General features: G+C 45.7%; 1 pseudogene; it reads right to left on the minus strand.

Annotated features, from left to right (window-relative positions):
* Nucleotides 1-4998: 4998 nt before the first annotated feature.
* LOC100588756 lies at nt 4999-5663 on the minus strand (annotated as a pseudogene).
* Nucleotides 5664-6243: the final 580 nt, after the last annotated feature.

Consider the following 6243-nt stretch of genomic DNA (forward strand, 5'->3'; position numbering starts at 1 on the left):
AGGAGGGAGCAGGGAGAGGTAGGAAAGGGGCTGGGGAAGTATTTTAAGCATAGGAAATGGGAGGTACAAAAGCCTTGAGGTGGAAAGAACATGGTGGATGTAGGACCTGAAGAACACCAATGGTGTTGCAGATTGGAAAGCAAGGGGCACAGTGGGATAAGATAAGTCTGGAAGGCAGAAAGTATCCAGATCTTGCAGGGCCTCGAAGGCAGCTTTATTATTATTCTAAGAACAATGGGGAGTGCAATTAAATTTGTTTCATAAAAATATCACTCTAGCTGTAGAAGAGAAAGAATTGAAGGGAAAGAAAAGTGGAAGATGGGGCCCTGGTTTGGAGGCAGTCAAAGGGGTACAAGCTAGGGATGATGATGGCTTGGACTAGTGGTGGGCAGGAGTACATAGAGAAGTGGATAGATTGGAGAAAGATTTGAGAGAAAGGCTCTGGTGCACTGGATGTGGGGGCAACAGATGACTCCACTGTGGCAGACTGCATTTCCCAGTGATGGCCACAACCATATCTCAGAGTGGGACTTTGATATTATTCCCATTGAGAGATGGGGTTCTGTGCTCCCTTCCCTTGAATCTTGCCAGGCTTATGTGACTCTTGAAACTGTCACAGAAGGCAATACAGCTCCTGCCTGGTTCTGTTAGCCACTCCCTCAGAGCCCTGAGTTTCATGTGAGCAGCACAACTGCCCTGAGGCCGCCATGAAGTGAGGAAGCCCTCTGTCCACAAGCCTGTGCAGAGACCATGTGGATAGGCCCTAAGACTATGTGAAGAAAAATTGCCTAACCAAGCCCCTCTGGAAACCCTGATTTCCAGAAACTATGAATAAGGATAAAATGGTTACTTACCACCACTAAGTTTTGAATTTGGAAAACTTATCCTTCAAATTCTGTCTCTACTGACTTGGCCAGTTATCCACTTCTAACCCTCATAAGATAGATTTAACATTCTCAGTTTGGGTTATTTGTGGGGGACCCTGAAAGTTGGTGACAGGTGGAAAATGGCTTTTAGGTAGTTTATCTCTGCAGTTTTAATTTGTAAACCAGCCCAGTGGTTTACAACCTGAGAGAGCTTTTTAAAAAAAATAAATAAATAAATATTCTCAAGTTCTACCCTGGACTCAATGAGTAAAAATCTTCAGGAAACAGTGAGCCACTGACTCAGCTGACCTGCCTGACTGACATTTTCCTTTACCTTTCTGTATGATTATTAGAATTACATTCTATTTATATACCCCAACACTTGTAGGCAAATTGGAAAATGGATCCTTTGAATTTCAATTGAAGGAGGGCATTAATCAGATTAATCTGGTCATTTGAGTAGCACAAACAAGATTCGCTTACCTACGTTAAAGATAATTCTCTTTAAATATTTTCATAAGCATACTTCACATGGCTTCTGGAAACAGAATATCTAAATACGTTCCATCTAGAGTAACATAATTGAAACAGTACAGAATGCCTCAAAGAGACAGCTATAGAAACAATTGATATCCTTGAACTTGATCCTCCCGTAGAAAATAATGTATGAGGTAAATAAGAAACACAAAAATGATTAAGCAGTATTATTTGAGGAGAGAGAGAATCTAATTACACTTACCTATGGCATCATGCATCAAAACTGATTTTAGGCTGGGCTCGGTGGCTCACGCCTGTAATCCTGACACTTTGGGAGGCCAAGCCAGGCAGATTGCCTGAGCTCAGGAGTTCAAGACCAGCCTGGGCATGGTGAAACTTCATCTTTACTAAAAGAGAAAAAAAAATTAGCCGGGTATGGTGGTGTGTGCCTGTAGTCCCAGCTACTTGGAAGGCTGAGGCAGGAGAATTGCTTGAACTCGGGAGGCAGAGGTTGCAGTGAGCTGAGATCTTGCCATTGCACTCCAGCCTGGGCAACAGAGAGAGACTCTGTCTCAAAAAACAAAACAAACAAACAAAAATCACCAAAAAAAACTGATTTTAATGGGATTAAAGGTTTAATTATTAAAAAGGAGAAAGAATCTAATTACACCTACCCATGACATGCATCAAAACTGATTTTAATTGGATTAAAGATTTAATTATTAAAAGGGAAAAAAGTAAGCCATGGTAAATTAGAAAAAGAAGACGTATTTATTTAGTCTTCTGGAGAGAAGAAAGTCCAAAGTCAAATACGTGTCAGAAGGACTGGGGGATCTGGGGGAGAATGTGTTTTCTTGCCTTTTCCAGCTTCTAGAAGCCACCTGCTTTCCTTGGCTTGTGGCCCCATCTTCTGTCTTCAAAGCCAGCAGTGTAGCATCTTTCTCTCCTCTGACCCATGCCTCCTTCCTTCCTCCCTCCTCTGCTTCTGTCATCACATCTTCTCTGATTCTGAGCCTCCTACTTCCCTCTTATAAGAACTCTCATGATTACATTGAGTGCACCTAAGTAATCTAGGACTATCTCCCCATCTCAAGATCAATGACATCTGCAAAGTTCTTGTTGCTGTGTAAGGTGACATATTCACAGGTTCCAGAGATCAGGGCGTGGACCTCTTTAGGGAGTCACTATTCTGACTACCACAGTTGTACAGAGCTATACTGACATGGTACATGGTAGGTGCCACCGAGGCTGGACTTCAAGCCAGGTAACCCTGCCAAAGAAGCTCTCTACTGGCTGCGAGGGACTTTAAGGTAGTCTTTCAACAACTCTCTGAGTCACCTCTATCAACATACAACAGAGCTTGTCAAGTGTGTGCAATTCCATTCTGATTCACTGTGTTTTACAGAATCTTGCTTTGAGAAGCTATTAGTTCTGTTGGGGCTCACCAGAAACTTGATATGGTCCCAACAAAGTCCCCGCCACCCCCACTCCAATGTCCTAGTGGACCAGAATTCAATGATCACTCAATGATCAGTGAAATTTATTCCCTCTGTCAACAGAGTAGCCCATGAAAACCCAAGGGCCTCTGCTTTCTAGGAATGGTCTAACAAATAGCACAAGCAAATCTATAGGAAGACACAAAGTGTGATGTCATCAAGTGAACCTAGAGAAGGTGAGATCTATGAGCTAATGAGCCCACACGATGAGCCAGGCATGATACTAAGAGTGATACGTGCTACCTCATTTAACTTAACTTACTTCATCCTGACCTCCTGACTATTCTTACACGCCTTTGACAGATGAAGGAAGTGAGGTGCAGGGAGGTTAAAGCCAAAGTTTGCCCAGCTAGGAAGTGGTGGAGAAAGAAGTGAACATAGACCATGCAGATGCCACAGCTTGTGTTCTGATCCACCAAGACTTCATAAATGGTAAATTCCCTCAATAAACTTGGGCCAAGGAAGCTGGACAGTGGGATATCTGTTTGCATGGCACACTAGATAAATTCCCTAGGGCAGCACAGGCAGGTCCCCGAAGGTCGTGGAGCCTGTAAAGGATGCAGAAACCTCTTCTCCCCCACTCTTGGTGCCTGTCTCCTAGCCTCTTTCAGACAGCCCTGTTAGCCAAGGACTTCCACCAAGACCTGCAAGGAAAAATGTGGAATGTCTTGGCTTTTTTTTTTTCTTTTTGACAGGGTTTCACTCTTGTTGCCCAGGCTGGAGTGCAACGGCGCGATCTCAGCTCGCTGCAACCTCTGCCTCCTGGGTTCAAGCGATTCTCCTGCCTCAGCCTCCCGAGTAGCTGGGACTACAGGCACACGCCAACACACCTGGCTAATTTTTCTATTTTTAGTAGAGACAGGGTTTCACCATGTTGGCCAGGCTGGCTTTGAACTCCTGACCTCAAGTGATCCACCCGCCTCGGCCTCCCAAAGTGCTAGATTACAGGTGTGAGCCACCGCACCCGGCCATATGTTGGCTCTTATTAGGTCATGTGAGCCCTCTGAGAATTGTATATAAGAGACTTTAATCCCTTAGCCTGGAAAAAAAAAATGCATCTATGCACATAATGTTTCGGGGGGTTCTAGTCAAAAGGGTTTAGAACAAACACTGGCTGAGAAGGACACAACGGCACTTCTGCACATTCCTGCCAAAGATGTATAACCTGAATTTAACAATGAATAAACATCAGACAAGCCCCAAAGAGGAACATTCTATAAAATAAATGGCCTGTACTCTTCAAAAATGTCAAGGCCATGAGAGACAAAAAAAGACTGAAGAACTGTTGTAGATTAAAGGAGACTCAAGAGACTTGAAAACTGAAGGCAACACGTATCCTAGATTGGATTCTGGACTAGGAAAAAAACAGTGTTTCTTTTGCTCTGAAGAACATTACTGGGACCGTTTATGAAATGCATATGAAGTCTGTAGATTAGACAAGAGTCAGAGAGAGGGGAACAGGAAGAGACGGGTAGAGGGGGAGTTATAGAGCAAACAGTGAAATGTTCATTTGGGGAATCTGTGTGAAGGTCATCCAAAAATTCTTTTTTTATTTATTTATTTTACTTTATTTTTAGACGGAGTCTCACTCTGTTGCCCAGGCTAGAGTGCAATGGCAAAATCTCGGCTCAGTGCAACCTCCACCTCCCAGCTTCTAGCAATTCTCCTGCCTCAGCCTCAGGAGTAGCTGGGATTACAGGCACACAGCACCACACCCAGCTAGTTTTTGTATTTTTTTTTTTTTTTTTTTTAGTAGAGATAGGGTTTCACTATGTTGGCCAGGCTGGTCTGGAACTCCTGACCTTGTGATCCGCCCACCTCAGTCTCCCAAAGTGCTGGGATTACAGGCGTGAGCCACTGCGCCCGGCCCAAAAATTCTTTCTTTCTTTCTTTTTCTCTCTCTTTTTCTCCCTTTCTCTCTCTCTCTCTCTCTCTCTTCCCCTCTCCCTCTCCCTCTCTCTCTTTTTCTCTCTCGACAGGGTCTCACTCTGTCACCCCGGCTGGAGTACAGTGGTGCAATCATGGCTCAGTCCAGCCTCAACTTCCTGGGCTCAAGCAATTCTCCTGCCTCAGCCTCCCGAGCAGCTGGGACTACAGGTACGCACCACTACACTTAGGTAATTTTTTTTTCTTTCTTATCGCAAGTCCCCAAGAGGGCTTTATTTTTTCTTTTCAACATTCTGTTCTGCAGCTTCCTTGGCTCTTTTTCCCCTTATGCTGAAAAGCCGGGCATTGGCACGGGCCACGCGGAGACTAGCGAAGGCTTTGACATTCTTCTCCTCACTGACGATTCGAGCTTTCTCCTTCTTACAGACATTGCGGGTAGGCATGACCGGTCCTGTCAGCTGAGTGGCCAGTTTCAGTTCTTCAGCAGAACTGTCTCCCTTCTTGGGGGGCCGAGGGCTTCCTGAGGAAGAAGATGAGTTTGGAGAGGTACTCCTTCAGCAGCTGCACGTTGGCCTGCAGGGACAGCAATGGACTTGTTCCGCCTCCTCGGATCCACAGAAATGCCAGTGATCTGGGCCACCTTCTTGTGAATACCGGCCACCCTGAGCTCCTCCAGGCTGAAGCCGCGGCCGACGCGCGCCTCCGTGTGGTACCGAACCACGGGGGCGGGGGGGTGGGGGTGGGGTGGGGGTGTGCAGCGCACGATGGGCCGGATGGGCCCCGATGCGTGATGCGAGCTGATGCGGCGCGCCTTGGCTTGCAAGGCCCTGAGTCTGCGGATCTTTCGCGTCGGCTGGTTGAACCACGTGGCCACGCGCCGCTGCCAGTCCTTGTGAAAGTGGGGCATCAAGATCATGCCATTCCGACTGGGCGCCATGGGTGCCTACGGCCCTCCTGTGCAGGAAAACAGCGAAGCGGAAGCAACACCTGGGTAATTTTTTTGTTTGTTTTGTAGAGATGGGGTCTCACTTTGTTGTCCAGTCTGATCTCAAACTCCTGGTCTTAAGTGATTCACCCACCTCGGCCTCCCAAAGTGCTGAAATTACAGACGTAAGCCAGTATGCTGGGCCGATAATTCTTTATACTATTTTTTGAAACTTTTCTATAAATCTGAAGTTGTTTGAAATAATTTAAATCTTTTTAAAAATCCTAAAGTCTAGAGCCAGGTGCTTCATTGTGGGTGCTTCATTATGGAGTAAATAAAAACTGCACCAAACCTGCATCCTTTCTGAGCTCTGCACACCCTCTCTACCTACGGAAAAAGGCTGACAAGAGTTCTCATGAAACAAGCAGCAGAATAGGACAGCAAAAAGTTCTGGAACTGTGGAGTGCAGTGCAATTCAGGGACCAAGAGCTCAAGTCACTCATCTCCAGTGGTCTGTGACCCTGAGCATGTCATTTAAGCTCTCAGTGCCTCAGTTGACTCATCTACCAAACTGACATCATGGTAGTATTTA

This window comes from Nomascus leucogenys, chromosome 13 (assembly GCF_006542625.1).
Source record: "Nomascus leucogenys isolate Asia chromosome 13, Asia_NLE_v1, whole genome shotgun sequence".
NCBI lineage: Eukaryota > Metazoa > Chordata > Mammalia > Primates > Hylobatidae > Nomascus > Nomascus leucogenys.